This window comes from Ambystoma mexicanum, chromosome 7q (genome assembly GCF_040938575.1).
Source record: "Ambystoma mexicanum isolate Mex_15411 chromosome 7q, UKY_AmexF1_1, whole genome shotgun sequence".
In the NCBI taxonomy this organism is placed as follows: domain Eukaryota; kingdom Metazoa; phylum Chordata; class Amphibia; order Caudata; family Ambystomatidae; genus Ambystoma; species Ambystoma mexicanum.
The window spans coordinates 1102486379-1102494521 of NC_090941.1; positions in this window are offsets into that span (position 1 = coordinate 1102486379).

Here is an 8143-nt window from a genome sequence, read left to right on the forward strand (position 1 = left end):
AGAATCACCCTTAAGTATTTCACTACATGGATAAACAAGACTAATACAGTGGATCCATTCTAGACCGGCTTTGTTCTTGGCATGGGAACGAGTGTAAATCTTATGACGCTTTGTCCAATATTTTGAGGAGGAATGGGACAGTGGTGATGGGTCTGTAGTTGTTGGCGGAGATGGGGTCGAGAGTTGGCTTTTTTAAAAGAGGGCGGTCCCAAGCTTCCTTGAGGGAGGCGGGGACTTTCCCTGTGGTAAAGGAGGCATTAACAAAGGCTGTTAGGAAGGGAGCTAGCGCTTCCGTGCAGTCTTTGATAATGGAGGCTGGGCATGCATCACCTTTGCAGTTAGAGGGTTTGATGTTCCTCATTATGTTGATGATGTCTTTTTTCTGAATGGGTTTGAAGGAGAAGGGTATGGGGGGTCCTGGGTAGGTGGTGGGAAAGGTATATGCTTACTAGGTAGGGCTTGTTTGGTGGCTAGTATTTTGTTTTTGAGGAGGCTTAATTTGGTTTGCATGGCCGTTTGTATTTCATCACACCAGTCTTTGACTTTGGTGAAATTCTGGGGGGCGGGAGTGGGTGTCTGGAGCTCCCTGAAAATGGCGAAGATTTCTTTTGTGCTAGATTGGGCTTCCGAGATTCTGGATTCAAAAGATTTGGCCTTTGCTTGGGTGATTGCCTTTTTGTATTTGGTGGATAGGGCTTTAAAGATCATCTTATCTTTGTCAGAGTGGGACGTTTGCCACTGTGTGAGTGCAGCTTTTTTCTCGTTGCGGAGTGTGAGGAGTTCAGGGGTGAACCAAGAGTTGGAGTGTGTAGTGGGCTTGGATTTGCGAGGTTTGAGAGGGGCAATGGAGTTGATAGCTGCTTTGATGGCAGCATCATAGGTTGTTGCGAGTGTTTCTGGGTCTGAAGAAAAAGGTGGTCTGAAGGCTGGACCTTGGAGGAAGGGCAGTAGCCTTTCCTTAGTGAGCTGGCGGGAGCTTTTAGTTCCACTACTTCTTTTCGTACACTTCGACCACTGGACTAGATACAAAGCTCTTAGTCCCCTTCATAACAACAAGAGGTGCAGCAATGTCTCATCTTCCTTACCGCATACTGGGCATATAGCTGTAATATGCCCTGTCCAATTTCTGTCCAACGTTGATCCAACATTCAATGTAAAGTGCCTGTGCGTAGCTTGGTGGGATCAAATCAAGGTACTCTTCGAAACCTGGCAGTAGTTTATGTTAAATACTCCATGCCAGTACTTAGTAAACGCATCCATCAACCCTTCCTGGGAAAGGGATCTAATTTTCGTTTTAAGCACAGGCTTTTGACCTTCAGTCAGTGCCTGAGGATCGTTCCAAGCTGAAGTAATTTGTGGAAGAGCAGTTTTGGAAGAGCAGTTGCAGCAGGAAAGACAGCCCCGAGGCCTGCCTGCTGTTCGTTGAGAGGATTTACCTACGGTACGAACGCCACTAAAGACGCATGGATTTCAAAGCGAACATGAGTAATTGACACTTTAAACTAACAGTGGCTTTCTTTTACTGTAGGCGTTGGGTGTCCAGTCAATTGGTCGACTGCAAACTGGTCGACTGCAATTTGGTCGACACCATTTGGTCGAAAACCAAATGGTCGAAATCTTTTATATATGTGTTTTGTGGGTTTTAGTGTGGGGAACAAAAGAAAAAAAGGGGCTTGGTGGGGGGACCCCCCCCCCCCAAAAAAACAAAAAAGGGGTAAAAAAAAAAAAGAAATTCGACCATTTGGTTTTCGACCAAATTGATTCGACCAGTTGTCCAGTCGACCAATTGTTTTCGACCAAATGACCTATAACCTAGGCGTTGGTGTGGAAATTTTCCAAGTGCCTAGACTCTGCCTTGTTTCCCAGAATACTATTTGCCTGGAAGGCGTGCGCATTTGTGGAAGAGCGGTTTTGTAAGAGCAGTTAAAGAGGGTGAGCGGGGGGGTGAGCGGGGGTGTGGAAAGGATAACAACTTGAGCTCTGTTTGCCAAATTAGCCATAGCTCTCAACTCACACGCTTTTGGCGGCTGTCACCCGCCCTGTAAAGGGCTGACTCACCCGCCAAGCCTCCTGCACGCCCATTAATTCCAATGGGCGTCTCACCCGCCAAAAACAAAATCGGGTGATTTCACCCGCCTTTGCAACAGAAATGGTTGAGAGCTATGAATTAGCAACACACATGACTGTTGCTATTGTATATCACCCATCGCTCATCCGAATTTAGTATACATCACTATGCTCACACGTCTCATAAAAATGTCAGGGCTTTACTTTATACCCTGGTATCGGGGATGCCTCCCTCAAAAGATTTGTTCCAAATGTTTACATCAGGGGCTACAACTCTGCTAGGTGCAAGCCACTAAATGAACTTGACTCGCAGCCTAAATACACTACAACGCGATGGAAGGACGGTGGGTGCAGCGGCTGCGTCAGGTACACGGCGATCCTATCCGATTGAACCCATTGTACTTCATGGCAATCCGACTCCCGGAACAACTACTGCCACTTTAACTCAAGATTCCATTCTTGCAGCAGGTTTCCATCCGAGTGCAAGTGTTGCGGGAGATCCTGGGGAGAGTGAGCAGACACCGGAGGGGCATGATGGCATCAGGGACTCGGCTGGCGCTTTTCCAGTTGGGTGGGTGGGCAATGAAGTAAGTGAAATGGGCGAATCAATAGCTGGTCCTGTAAGCGGGAATTCTTATGATTCGATACCGCAGGAGTGCTGAGAGCGAAACACTAATGCAAATGAGAGTGATGCGAAGGAAAAAGCAGAGGCTGCCAATGTTTCGATTTCTCACCATGAATGATCACAATCACCGGCAATGTTTTCTATCTCAGGGCAAAACTCCCCAAGTCTTTCCCTCTCTTTTACTGCCCCGACCCCGCAAAGGGGAAATCTTCCTTCCCGAGAACCTACAGTCCAGTCAGCAGCTGAATGCATAAGCACAGAAAACACTCTGCAGGCAATGAATACCGCACTCTTAGCGCCGACACCCTCAGTGGGGTGGCACGGTGGCCGCCCATGCTGCTCCCAATAACCCCCCCACCCCCCAGCTCTCATTCCACATTCCGACTTTCACTCCTTCCCAACTACCCTCCTCCCAAAGCAACCCAACCCCCATCCACCCAAAGGATAGGCAGAGACCAGTAGGATGAGTGGGAGAAAAATTGCCACAGCAAACTTTATTACACATAAAGTCAGGAGTTAGCTTACAGGTGTTCCGTTCACGCTCAGGATTTTCTACTCTGAGAGCAAGCAACTTTCCTCCCCCGCCCCCTCGGGTCCTTGGGGGACCCGACGCGGGCGCCCAGTCCCTTCCTCAGCAGTCCCTCTCTACCCTTTGGCCATTTCTTTATTTTGCAATTTTTCTTTTTTCATTTCTTTCCCCAACGCTATTTAAGTGCAATTTTTATTTCGTGCTTTACTTTCTTTCCATTCTTCATTTCCGCTTAGGCTCCTTCTAAAGGATGCGTTCCGATCTTCTTTTCCCCTTCTTGCTCCCTTTCCCCTGGATTCTCTCTTCCCGTTTCCCCGGGTTGGCTTATTGATCATAGTTAACTTTCTCTCCCCAAACAGGTCTTCCTCCAGCCCATCCTGCCAGGGAGCCCCTCTCCCCCTTTCACCCAAGACCCCGATCAGCCCGAGCTCTCCCCGCCGCCTTAGTTGTCCCATCCCCTCCGGCCCCCATCGCGCCCTCCTGTTCTAGAGAGCCCCATCCATCAAGCGCATACCTATCCCCCAGAGCCCCAGCATCCTTCTTATCCCCCTCCTCTTCCCCCACCTTTCGCTAAGGGGGGTCCACCCCAACTAACCCCCTGCTCCTCCTGGCCCCTAGCCCCCGCACTCCAAGGCCCTCCCCCCAGGTTTCTTTTTGATCTCCTTAAGCTGCCAATCCCAAAAGGGCCCCCTTCTCTTGAGCCCCCCCCTATCTCCCAGGGGCCCCCCCTTCCCCTCAGTTACCAACGTACTTGCCGGAGCCCCGTTTACAGTCCAAACTTTCAATTCACCCCCCCCTTGCTGACTTCATTGATGCTTTGCAATTTTCAGTTTCCAACGATGCACTTCCCATTTCCCCCACCCACTTTTGGAGTTGGAAAGGTCTCCCAAGCCCCCTAACCCTCCCCATTAACGTGGGCCTCCCCTGAGTCTAATACTCCTGGGTGCCGTTCTTAATAAACTGATGGCTGTGCAGTTCCCCTTGTGGTCTCCGCCAGTACTTTCTAATGGGAACACCAGGTAACATCCGCTGGGCTTGTCTGCCAAAGACCAGTCGCTGAGACCGGTGTCACCGCCATGACTCACAGCGGGCCACCGGCCGTAGTGAGTTCCCCCTCATGCACCTGGTCGCCTTAGCTCAGGAATCCCCGGTTAAACTATCAATGCGCCTTTCACCCCTTTCACTCCGTCCGCAAAAGGCACGCAGGCCCTCCGGCTGACAACCGGTGGCGTGATGACTTGTGTCGCAGCCTTCCCCGCTGGTGCTCCTCCTGACTGTTTGCAGCTTACATGTGCAGGAGGGCCAACTGACCTGGCAGCGGCGTGCCGAAAGAGGTCTTCCCTTGACCGTTCCGTTCCATAAATGGAGACCCCCCTCCCAGATTTAGGTGGGGGGGGGCGTTTCGGGCCCCTAAAGGCTTCCTTTATTTGCAAAAAACCCAAATCGACACTCACCCCTGCCCTCCCCACCGCTGTTCAATTGCAGCCCATCCCCTGCAGAGCATCCTTTAGGTTGTACACCATCGCCCTTACCCCCACTTCGGATAAGTGAACTTTTTCCTCCCCGAAGCAACCCGCAGTTTTCAAACTAATCCAGGCATGCTTGATCCACCCAAAGCCCCTGCTGATTAGGAATTTCCCCAGTTTGGCGAACCACGCCAACTACGATAAGTAATGCACTTTTGTAAAATCTCTTATTTATTTTTTGACCATTATTATTGTCTACATTACCATCTAGTACTGATTGCTGATAGAACTGAGTTCCGGCTGAGCCCTTGTGCCCCTTAAAAGGGAATTGTCCAGTAGGCCCCATACCTTCGATTGTTCGTGCCTTGGCCTCCCTTGCGTCTGCCCCTTCTATTGTCAGTCCGGTTTGACCCCCGTTCTCCTAGCCACTAAACCCCCACCTGCTTGTGCTCCCCTCTCAAGCCGTGGTCACACTCCATGCTTTTCCTAAACCTTAGGTCATTCCTCAGCCAAAACGTGCCCCCCCACTTTCTGTGTTCCTCCACCACGCATTCTCTGTAGTGTTGAAGGGCTGGCCCCTGGTCATGGTCCTTCTCCGTTATTATCTGCTCCATGACTCTGAATGCTGCCAACCAGTTCTGCGGGTTTTCATCAGGCCTCACCCTTTTTCCGGCCTGCACTCTGCTCCCACATGACTGCAGGGTGTCCTGCCCTCGGAACACGTCCTCCGGTAGCCCGCCGCCCCCTGGCGTTGGTGCCCCAAACCGTTCGCTCGACCTTGCGTGTCCACGCTCCTCGTTATTGTTGGCTGTAGGACTCGCCTGGTTAACCTTGTTCCCTGTAGGAGATGACGAGCCCGAGTAGGAGGAGGCGGCTGCAGCCCGGGAGCTGGTTGCTTCGCCGTCCGGCTGTGGGCCCCCCATCCTGGCCACCGCAGTTTCCCATCCTTCGGTCTTGGCCAGCACTGCAAATCTTGCCCAGGCCTCTGCGTTCATTATCTCAAGTGGATGCGGCAAGCGAACGATCTCGACCCTTGCTTCCACTGCTGCCTGCTCGTCTCCCATCTTCTCCCGGTCCATCCTTAGAAGATGAAGCCTGGCGACCCTGTCTTCCTAACCCAAAATAGGGGGCTCGCCGCTGCTGCCACCTGGTGCGCAAAATACCCCGGCTCCTCTCCCTGTGTGGTACGTGAGCTGTCAGGTGGACCCTGAAGGATGAAAGAAACACGGTGAGCGAGTCGACAAACTGTTGTTCCCCCCCTCCCCAAAACACCATACTCCAGGGCTATGTATTGTCCTTTCAGTGTGCTGAAAGACCTGCCAATTCCTCCATCCCCCCTCCCGTGTACCCTCAACAATCGCCCACTCCCCCTTCCTAGCAACCCCCCTGTAAATGTGCGCGTACTCTGCCCCTCCTAGCGACCCTCTCCCTTTGCCCCCTTCCCTCGCCCGCCCGAGCACCCTTCTCCTACCAGAGAGAGAGGGGGATCAGGCTTGCGCGCCCTACCTTCACCATAGTCTAACCCGCGCCATTGTCCATCCCATATCTAAGCCTGTGGCGGAGATTGCACCCGTGCCGCTCCATCGCTTCCCCTTCCGGAGGGGGCGTGTTTGCCCATGCACCCTGCCCAAAATGCTCTGTCTAATCATAGCTAATCATGCGCGACCTTAGCTTGAATTCCCAAAATGGATGTGGCGTCGCCAGTGTAACCATGCTGCCCGGCAACCAACTGTGTCCACCAGAGGGCCCTGCATGCTACCCAGAGCATCACCCCAAACGGTAACGACAGCAAGCATTTCGCACCTAGCACGGTCTGGTCACTAGCACTGCCCCATCCCGTGATTGCAACGCATCCCCCGCTGCCCTGCCTTGTAAGCAAGAAATTAGCCCCCTTCAGACCTCCACCCATGCACCCTTCGTTGCGCGCGAACGATCCTCCCTTTAATCTGAAACCCAACAAGCAGTCGTTAAGCCCGACCACAAACGCCCACTCAGAGCCAAACCGTCAGTCAAGCGACTGCCTCCTAGTAACCACCAACCTGGCCACAATTCTATACTAATAACGTTGTACCCCCCCCAGCCGTAACCTGACCCCCTAAACCTGAATGTGTTCAAAATGACTCGTGGTTTTCACTTGTTTTGCTGGGACTATGTTATTATGACTTGAATTATCGGGTGGCCAGTGGGCTTTATGTGCTCATTCTGATCCTGTCATGGATATCTTTATGCCACATGTAAACGTGTGTTCGGATATGTTTGGCCAAAGCAGCAAGTCACTTTCATTTGGCTTTCTCGGGGTGATTTCAGCGCCAGCTGAAGAAGATTGGGTCGGAGGTGGCTCTTCTACCTCGCCGTTTTAGCGCAGGTCCATGCATTCTGCATGCTTGCAAAGGGTGGAGCGCGCGCATACCTTGCATTCTTTTGCGCGCCAATGGGAGTTCAGCATGTGCGTGGGCCCTGCTGTACTTGGCAAACTGCCTTGCCCCCGCGCAGTGACGACACCGAAAGCTGAAACCGCTGGCAATTTTCGTCCGAAAAAACCCGGCCATCCCACATATTCATATAACAGTATTTGCCCCTACCTAACCCTCCTCCGCCGCCCCCCCCTTGCCCGTTAAATCCCGTCCCGACAACGTCCACTCGGAGTGAGCGACGCCAGGCTCCTGACTCCGCCCCCTCGACCCCACACCTTTCTTGCAAAACGCCTTCCCTGCCTGAATTACCGTACGGAAACGCAGCACTGAGCCATGCAGCGCAGCCTGTGCCATACAACTTTTCTTCGTCGCACATTCCTTGCTTGGCCCCTCCGCTGTGTTTCTGGTTCCGTGAGCGCTCCCCGCTTACCGGGCCCCCTATCCCTACATCAATGTTTAACATGCATCCCTGCGTCGTCCTAGGGAAAACAATGCGAGTCCGCGCCTTGACGGCAGCGCTGTAGCCGGCACCCAGATTTGCGACTACCCCAAGGGCAAGACCCGAAATGCTGACACACATAAGCAGTCCCAAAATAGCTCGTTCCCAACCTATGACTGCAAAATGGGATTTCAGAAGTTTGTGAACCCTGACCCACCCACGCTTGGGGTGCAAATAGCTTTAATTACAGGTCTTCCCAAGATGCCACCCAGTTCCCCAGCTGGAATAGTGCACGTGGCGCGGCGGCCCATGACTCTCTGAATATGCTGCCACACTTTAAATTTTTACACACGGCGCGGGGAAACATGCTGCATTACGTTGTCACCCCAAAGCGATCTCCCCCCAACAAGGCATTTCCCCAGCAGCTCATTGTAGCCACTAGCAAATACACTGACCCCGTTGTAGTGTATAAATACACCGACCGCACTGGCAAAACGGGCCCTACCGAACATTCCACATGGGCCCTTCGTTAAGAGCGAACCTTACCCCACCCCCCGACGAATGTTTTTTTTTTTTTTTTATTTTTTTTTTTTTAAATCCCCC